The sequence below is a fragment of the Triticum dicoccoides genome, chromosome 3B, assembly GCF_002162155.2.
Source record: "Triticum dicoccoides isolate Atlit2015 ecotype Zavitan chromosome 3B, WEW_v2.0, whole genome shotgun sequence".
Taxonomy (NCBI): Eukaryota; Viridiplantae; Streptophyta; class Magnoliopsida; order Poales; family Poaceae; genus Triticum; species Triticum dicoccoides.
Genome location: NC_041385.1, coordinates 804,391,957 through 804,401,696, shown reverse-complemented (window position 1 = coordinate 804,401,696; position 9,740 = coordinate 804,391,957).

The window sequence follows — 9,740 nt, the reverse complement described above, 5'->3', positions numbered from 1 at the left end:
CTCGCCTAAATTTCTAAAAACCTACCGAGTGGAGAGCAACCCTCCCACTCGGGGGCTTAGCTGCAGCCCAGTGCTCGCCTAAGTTTCTAAAAACCTACCGAGTGGAGAGCAACCCTCCCACTCGGGGGCTTAGCTGCAGCCTAGTGCTCGCCTAAGTTTCTAAAAACCTACCGAGTGGAGAGCAACCCTCCCACTCGGGGGCTTAGCTGCAGCCCAGTGCTCGCCCAAGTTTCTAAAAATCTACTGAGTGGAGATTAAACCTCCCACTTGGGGGCTTAGCTACAACCCAGCACTTGCCCGAACATGATGAGCACAGGTTGACGACAACTTTGCGCTCCACTCCTACCTGCAAAAGAGCATTATAGACCCAAAGAAGATGGTTGCCCAAAAGAAGCAAACGTATTTCAAACGACAAATCAAGTTCGGATAAACGTCTTACGGACCTAAGAGTGCTCAGGCATCAAGCCTGTTAAAGTTTGGCGGTTACAAAATCACTCGGCATTCCGAGGCAACTTCAAATCATCAAGTATAACATTTTTTTACCCCTCCTGCGGAGGGCTGGAAGGCGCAACGAACTCGTCCAGGTCAATCCCATCTGCAATTCGAGTGGCGGCCGCGATGATGGTCTCCATGAAAGAACGGAAGTCATGCTTCCTAGTATTGGCCACCTTGAGAGACACTAGCTTGTCTTCTCCCGCTTCCCTGCAGTGGACGCGGACCAAGGACAGAGCGACGTCAGCACCACACCGGGCAGAAGACTTCTTCCACTCTTGCACTCGACTCGGAATCTTGTTCAGTCGAGTCAGCAGCGATTCAAGGTCATTCTTAAGCATTTCTTCTGGCCAGAGCGATGTGTCGATGCGTGATGTAGCGGCCTTCAGTCTTGCAAGGTAATCGACCACTGCAGCAATGCGGGACTCGAGGCGGAGCACGTTATAGCAGTTTCATCCTTCACCGGAGAATTGACGGGATCCAATCCTATCTCCACTCGACTAGTCTCTTCTTCAAAGTTTGGCAGAATTCTGTGGACGTGATTCAAGGATAAGCTAACACCCTTACAGCAAGTCAGTAACTACCAATCGGAGATAATAGGTTACCTTCGAGCATGAGGAACAACTTCTTGGCAAGTCCTCCCAGATAAAGCTCCAAGTCATTCTTCTTTCCTGCCAGTTCACCAGCTTTGTCGTCTAGGACCATATTGGCATTCCTCAGTCGAGTGACTTCTTGGTTGGCCATGTCAAGAGCGGCTTTCAGTCGAGTGTTATCTTCTTCGAGTTTGTTGACGGAAGCCAACTTCTCTTCTGCAAGCCTGGTCTTGTATGTAGCCCTTTTCTGTGCCTCGGCAAGGTCAAGGTCCTTCTTCTTCAGAGCATCCTTTATTTTTTCTGCGAAAATCACAAAAAGATCAGATTCGGAGACAGGCAAGAAGCGAGGACAGTCGTCAATATTCTCACCAAACATACCTTTTGCCTCCTCCTTCGCCTTCGTGAAGTTCTCTTGGACAAGCTTTTGATCAAGATCAAGCTGGATATACTTGTTCTCCAATTTAGTGTAATGAGAAACAAGGTCACAAGATTTTTGCGAAAGTTCAATCGATAGACATCAATGACAGATCACTTCCGAGTGACTAAAAGGAAAAATCGTACTATTTCTAAGACTACAGGTGAATCTAAAACATTCAACTGTAGTCTCGGGGACTACACCCAGTGGGTGCACTCACCGTGCCCCCACTAGTTCTATCAGCTAGACTCAGAGCCGATCAGTCGACCGGAAGCAGTTAACTGTCAGCAGTAAAAAAATTAAATTATTCAGACCATAGCCGATTGCCAGCAATTGACCACGGTCTCGGGGACTACACCCAGTGGGTGCACTCAGCGTGCCCCCATGAGTTTCATTGTTCCACTCGACCATGGTCGAGTGGAACAAGTAAAGTGAGAAATCTCAAGACACAAAGACAATAGTCGACTGCCAGCAGTCCACTGTAGAATCGACACACCCAGTGGGTGCATGACAAAAATCAAGATTTCCAGTCGGTGTTCAACTAACCTGGACATTGCTCTAGAGAGCTGAGCTCGCATCATAAGCTGCTTGGCTGGCAGTTTGGATCGCCTTCACCTGCTCCATCATAATCCCGGCCTGGCGTATGGCTTCCTTGGCAGCGCTTGCTTGGTCCTCCGGGACATGGTAGGTGGAGAAGAGGGAAGACGGGTCAGCACTCGACGACGAAGGGTGGGCAACCGTCAACGGCTCCGCAAAGGACACGGTAGCCCAGCAACGTTGCTCCCCTCGGGAATCTGTGGTCCAGGTGCTGACGTAACCTGCGCAGCCTTGCCAACGGTCGCCTTTCTGCTCCTCCTCTGCCTCAGTGGCGCTTCGTCGTCATCATCAGGAAGATTGATGATAACGTTAGGTGGAGCTGCAGAAGAAGTTCAAAATCAAAAATAAAGATTCAATCGACCGAAAGCGAAACCGCGCAGATCATAGCAGGTTGAGAAGTCGCAGCATCTTCCATTTCTTGATCCTCATGCCTGGCTGAAGTCTCAGAAGTAGCAGCACTGTGATTTGCAAATATCAGTCGGTCAGCGATTGAGTCGACCAATAATGGAAAACATGAGTTATGACCGTTACCCAAAGACAGTCGGAATCTCCATCCTCATCTTCGGTAAGGCCTTCGCCGGCTTTAACGGGGCCGCTCGGGGTTGCTTCGACGCCTTTTCAGTCAGCGCCGGTGAGGTTGTCCGAGGACGCTTCGTCGACTGCCCAGCAGGCGCGACTCCCTTGCCGCGATCAGCCGCAGGGTCGTGGGCGAGCTTGGACCTCCTTTCGGAACAAGGAGGTGCAACTTCCTCCTCCTCTTCCTCCTCCTCTTCCTCCTCGTCAGAACCGACGTCTTCCTCACCCTCATCAGCGTCCGACTCCCACTCCTCTTGGCTTTCGCCTCCGCTTCCTTCCTCCTCTTCGGCCTGTGCCTTCGCCCCGTTGGGCATCGAGTACAACTCAGTGGTTTCCTGAAAGACAGCAAGCAAGACAAAGTTCAATCGACTGATCTACGACGAAACAGAATGGACGGAGCAATCGGAGGCAGATAGTCATACCTTGTCCACCTCATAAGATTGGTCGAGTGGAACGATCCTCCTAGATCCACGAGGGTTGTCCTTGTTCCCCGTGATGGCAGTCATCCACCTCTGCAGTGTAGCATCGTCGACCTCCTCTGGGTGGACCCGACTGGTGTCTTCAGTACCAGAATACAGCCACATCGGATGGCCCCGGTACTGGAGTGGCTGGATGCGCCGCCGAAGGAAAACCTCCAGAAGGTCCATGCCGGTCACGCCGTCGCGAATCAACTGAACTACTCGCTCCATCAACATTTTCACCTGAGCCTTCTCCTCCGGAGCTACTTTCAGAGAGGCGGGCTTGTTCACTCGACTCATAGAGAAGGGAGGGAGCCCGGTCGACTGCCCTGGCGTCGGCCGGTCTTGGTAGTAGAACCAGGTCGACTGCCACCCTCTGACCGACTCGGGAAGGGTCATAGCAGGAAAAGCGCTCTTACTTCTCATCTGGACCCCGAGACCTCCACACATCTGGATCACCTTGGTTCTCTCGTCATTGGGGCTGGCCTTTTTCACCGTCTGGGAACGGCAAGTGAATATATGTTTGAAGAGGCCCCAGTGCGGCCGACAACCCAAGAAATTCTCACACAAAGATACAAAGGCGGAGAGATAGGCGATGGAATTTGGGTTAAAATGGTGAAGCTGAGCTCCGAAGAAATTCAGAAATCCTCGGAAGAAAAGATGCGGCGACAGAGAAAACCCTCGATCTACATGAGTCGCCAAGAGGACGCACTCACCTTCCTGAGGATGCGGCTGCCACTCCGCCCCTGGAAGCCTCGCCGCTCCGTGCTCGATCAGCCCCTCATTGGCTAGGTCGTCGAGGTCCTTCTGGGTGATGGTCGAGCGGATCCAATCCCCTTGGATCTAACCCTGCGGCAGGCGAGACCGCGACGACGATCCACCCCGACTGGACGCTCTCCCCTTCGCTTGCACCGTCGCCTTCTTCGCCCGCTCCAAAGCCGCCGTCTTCTCCTTCACCATTGTCGTCGACGAGACTGTAATGGGGCAGTGGCGCTGGGCAGTTGGCGAGCGCAGCGGATGAATCTGGAGACGAGGGAGGAGAAAATGAGCAGGCACTATTCAGAAAACCCCCGCCTGGTTCCTTATATGGGGTCACTTCCGAGTGGCTGACGGGTAGGCCCAGGAAATCCTGTCAAATCCCGAAACAGTCGCGCACGCGATACGTGGCGAAAAAGGCGGCGCGAGAATCGAGGCGTCCCTGCCTTATCCCATCCGAGTACCACAGCCCTCTCCGCTTCGCGCGCTTCCCAAAATTTGGATCCCACTAAATCCGGTAACCACAAGGCAACTTGTCAGACAGAAGATCTCCTGCGATCCTTCGCTCGGAAATCTCCAAGTTCATAAAGTTCACTCGACAGATATAAAGAATGGATCAAGGCAACTGAACGAAAGTTGACACCCTCACTTGAAAGTCATTGATCCAGAGCAGAAACACCTTTACAGTACCAGAAAGCAGGTCGGAAAGATTGCCAACTCCGCCCTCACTCAAACCTCGATCCATTCGGGGGCTACTGATGAAGTCATGTACCTAGGGTAGGGTTACGGACCTGTCCAAGGTACCCTCCCCAAGGGCATCCCTTAGAAGAAGACGTCTTCCAGTCGACCAAGAGGGGTTCCACTCGACCGACTAGAAGACACTCGACGAACCTGAAGACACTCGACCATGAAGACTCACTCGACCATCAGGAGTTCAAGATCTACTTTGTATCCAACCGGTCTGTAATTAAGTAGTCTTTATGACCATGATGACACTTTATGTAAGGCGTTACCAGTAACGTCTGGCCTTAATGTACTTTAACCCTCCGCTACGTGGGCTGGCTGGGGTCCTGGCGTCCTCTATATAAGCCACCCCCCTCCACTGGCAGAAGGGTTCGCACCCCTATAACTCATATACACATAAACCAGTCAACCGCCTCCTGGCTCCGAGACGTAGGGCTGTTACTTCCTCCGAGAAGGGCCTGAACTCATAAAACACTCGTGTGTACAACTTCTCCATAGCTAGGATCTTGCCTCTCCATACCTACCCCCCAATCTACTGTCAGACTTAGAACCACGACAGCAACCATCCCTGCTACGTCGAGGATATCATCGCGGCCTCTTCGCCACCACGACCGGAAGGTGTTCGACTTTTTGCCATCAAAGGTATGGACAGTGGAGACAAGTCTTTCTTTCATCACTTCCTTTGTTCGTCGGACGATTAGTCGTCGGATGATGAAGATCTTGTGGTGGCTGCACTGGTCGTTCATGACCATATTCAATGGCAGCTTCCTCGGTACAGGGGGTCACTCCCTGGCCGTGCTCCCAACCTGAACCGCAACAGAGAGAGAGAGGCCACGCCCTGCTTTATGCCGATTACTTTGCCAACACCCCGCTCTTCAAGCAGGATAAATTTCGTCGCCGATTTCGTATGGCAAGGCATGTGTTCAATCGTATCCGAGAAGGAGTGGTTGATCATGACCCATACTTCGAGTGCAAGACGGATGCCCTTGGCAAGCCTGGATTCTCCTCTTACCAGAAATGCACCGCGGCTATCCGCATGCTTGCATATGGTATTCCAGGCGATCTGGTGGACGAGTATGTGCGTATGAGTGAGACAACATGTCTGATGTCAATGTACAAGTTTTGCCAGGCCGTGATCGAGGTGTTTGGCCCAGAGTACTTGAGGCAGCCAACTGTCGCTGATACAGAGAGATTGTTGGCGACCAACGCAGCTAGAGGCTTTCCAGGTATGCTTGGCAGCATAGATTGTATGCATTGGGAGTGGAAGAACTATCCATTTGCTTGGCAGGGCCAGTACAAGGGGCATGTTAACGGGTGCACTGTCATATTAGAAGCGGTGGCATCGCAAGATCTTTGGATATGGCATTCTTTTTTCGGCATGGCAGGTTCTCACAATGATATCAACGTGCTGCAGCGCTCTCTAGTCTTCGCAAGGCTTGCAGAAGGCCACTCCCCACCTGTCAACTTTGAGATCAACAGCCACCAGTACAACAAGGGATACTATCTAGCAGATGATATATATCCTCAATGGTCAACTTTTGTGAAGACAATCTCGAAACCCCAAGGTGAGAAGAGAAAGACATTTGCCCAAATGCAAGAGAGTGTTAGAAAGGATGTGGAACGTGCTTTTAGTGTGCTTCAATCCCGGTGGGGTATCGTTCGAAACCCTGCACTGTCATGGGATGAAACGAAGCTTTGGGAGGTGATGACTGCTTGTGTGATTATGCAAAACATGATCGTCGAGGACGAGCGTGATGAGAGTATCTTCGACCAAGGATTTGATTATCAAGGTGAAAATATTGAGCCCCTGCACCAAGACCCGGCCACATTTGAACAGTTTGTCCAATTCCACCGTGAGATGTGTGATTGGCACACTCATTTGAATCTTCAAAATGACTTGGTTGAGCACGTCTGGGATCACATTGGCAATTAATAGATGTATTGGTTCAATTTAGGTTCAGTCAAGACAATTTCGATTTGGTTGTAAAACTATTTTATTAAAGACAATTTCAATTGAGTTGTAAAACTATTTTAATTTTCAGACAAATATTTGTGTTGGAAACTAGTTTTGATGCAAATTTGGGCATTTTTGGCCCTGACGGACAGGATTGGGCAAATGGATGCGGCCGCGCGCTGGGCGCATGACCACCGCATCCCAGGACAGACCCGGACACGACCCCAAATCCCTACCCAAACGGACAGAAACCGGACAAAACGGACGTCCGTTTGGGGTCGCGCGGTGAAGTTGGCCTTATCCGCGATGATCTATATGCATTGTCACGTGCTGACTTGTTTATTGTTTTCTGCTGCGTATACGTATAGGTATATACGTTGTTCACATCCGGCTTGCCTAATTAGTGGGGCGGTTTCTGCAAAGCCAGCTGTTCACATGCACTACACGTACTCTGTACAGTGTCGACACGTAGTATCCAAGTGTGCGTCATGAGTCATGCATCCATGCATGCAAGTTTCCGGGAAAGAGGTGATACACATGCAGTCTACAACCACGCTTCCAGAAACTTGCTTCAGCAGCGTGGAAACACGCCGGATAAACCAGACCGACCGACCGACACAACCGACGAGCGCTACGAGGACAAAAAAGAGCCGTCAAAGCCAGAAGCTACGTACGTAGATTCAGCTACCAGGAGCTTCATGCATGGCGCAGTGCATACGTTCGCAACTCGTCAAGCTTCCGCTCTCCTTTCGTTTCCTCCGCCCGGACTACAGAGAGGAGAACACTGGGTTGCGTTGTCTGTTTGGCGAGTTCTTGGTGGATACGCCATGGATTTTTCTACGGTTTGACCGGCACACCCGGTTGTTCAACGGTGCTGGCTGCGGTGATCGATAGTACTGTGGTACTGTCACTTGCATTGATCGGGCCATGAAGGGTGGCGCGGTTTTAATAAGATCGGCGAGTTGCACGCGATAGGACGTCCATGTGATCGATCATGTGGTGTTGTTTTCTCGTCTGCAAGCAGTACTTCTCCGAACGTATCATGAATGCTACCCGCGTGAACTTGTCATGATCCGTGTGACCGGTCAAAGCAACACTAGCTGGGATACCCAAACATGCCCATACGTCAAGCCACTGTGGGCTTGTAAACCGTAGCAACCAAATTAGTCTCGTCGTCTTGTCCATAAAATTCAACGTACTTCGTTACTCTCAATGAGCTGCATTTTCAACGCAAAAGAAAGAAAGAAAAGATAGTCAAATATGCGTGTTCACCTGGTTAAACAATGCTTCTTAGAACGGACAGAAAACTGATATGGGCAAACAACGACGCGGATCCTCTGTCAAACGACAACACCAAATGTTGGTGGACACATGTGGACGTGTCTGCGCACAGTAGGCAGGGCACCAGCCATCCAACCCTAAGGACCTCAAGTCTGCTCGCTCAATTTTTTTCCCGTGTCCGAAATAGATAAAACAAATATTTAATTACTAGAAACGAACTAAAACTAGCATGCAACGGAACTACTCCCTGCGGTCCTTTCTACTCTGTATATTAGATTTGTGTCAAAACAAACTTTACAAAATTTGATAAAATTTATATTAAAAAATACCAACACCTATAATATCAAATATATATACTATGAAACTACATTTCATACTGAATCTAATAATCTTGATTTAGTATTATCAATATTGATACTTTTTTTATAAATTTGGTCAAAGTAGAAATACTTTGACTTCGGACAAAACTTATATGCAGACTAAAAAGGACTGGAGGGAGTATATCATAATTCTCCTAACTAGTCGAGGTATCTGATGGTTACCTCGTAGGAGTGGCGTTTGAGGCCTTCAACACCTCTGTTGCTGTCCGCGCCAACATCCAAGCCGTCCTCGTTTGATCTTGAGGAAGTGGTCGTCGATATGTGCTGCGAGAGTGGGGTCTCTCCTCCTATGCAGCCGTGTTGGGTATCCAGAAGTGCGTTATGGGATTCCAATCCGAGATTCATCGAGGGCAGGATGCTCCTGCGCGGCCTCTAGCTCACAATGTGGCAATCTTCCTCGTTGGAGATGAGGATGGCCTCCTCATCCCCTTGCTCCTCGTCAAACGTCTGCACATGATATGAGCAGGCCCTTGTCTTAGAGTCGCGCGCTAGCGAGAACTACTCGGTGTCGGACTCCTTGGCCATCGTGACAGCGGGAGGTGTGATTGTGTGCAGCGGCCGGTAGATTTGTGGGAGATGATGTGGGTTGTGCGGGTAAAGTGTCTGCCTCTCGTATCCGAGTCCGCAGCTGGATAGTGTGCTCGATTTGGAGCACGATGTTTGGAGATGCCTAGTAAAACAAAAAATCCATCAAAGCCGGAAGCTACATAGATTCAGATATTAGTACCTACGTTAGCGACTCGTCACACCTCCACTCTTTTTTCCTTTCCTTCGCTCGGACGACAACGCAGAGACACTGCACTAGTAGAAAACAGGGCTAACGTTCGGGCCTCGCCAGCCCATTAGCACTAGTAGAAAAGGGGGCAAAGGTCCAGGCCGGGTCAACCCATTAGTCCTGGTTCAGTCCAGAACCGGGACCCATGGATGCATTGGACCCGGTTCGTGAGCCCCGGGGGCCGGCCGGGCCACGTGGGCCATTGGTCCTGGTTCGTCTCGACCTTTTGGTCCCGGTTGGTGGGACGAACCGGGACCAATGGGCCTTGCTCCTGGCCCCGGTTGGTGGCTCGAACCGGGACCAACGGCTAAATAATGCAGAAAACAAAACAAAAAAACTGGAAAAAAAATAGCAACAATAAGTATTTTGTTGTAAGTAGAAACAAAATAGAATAAATAAAACAAGAAAACAAACAAAAAAACAAAAAAAAGTGTATTCAAATTTGAAAACTAATGGCACCAACAAAAAGTTTATAATTTTTCTAAAACTAAAAGCAAAAAAGGATTAAAAAATAAAGCAAAAAACAAAAGAAAATAAATCATGCAGAAAAAAAATAAAAAAACTGGAGAAAAATAAAAATAGCAACAGTAAGTACTTATTTATTTTCTTTTACGATAATTCTTTTTGCTATTAAAGTTGGTAACAAAATTCTAATTACTTATTTATTTTCTTTTATGATAATTCTTTTTGCTTTTAATGTTTTGAACAAAATTCTAATT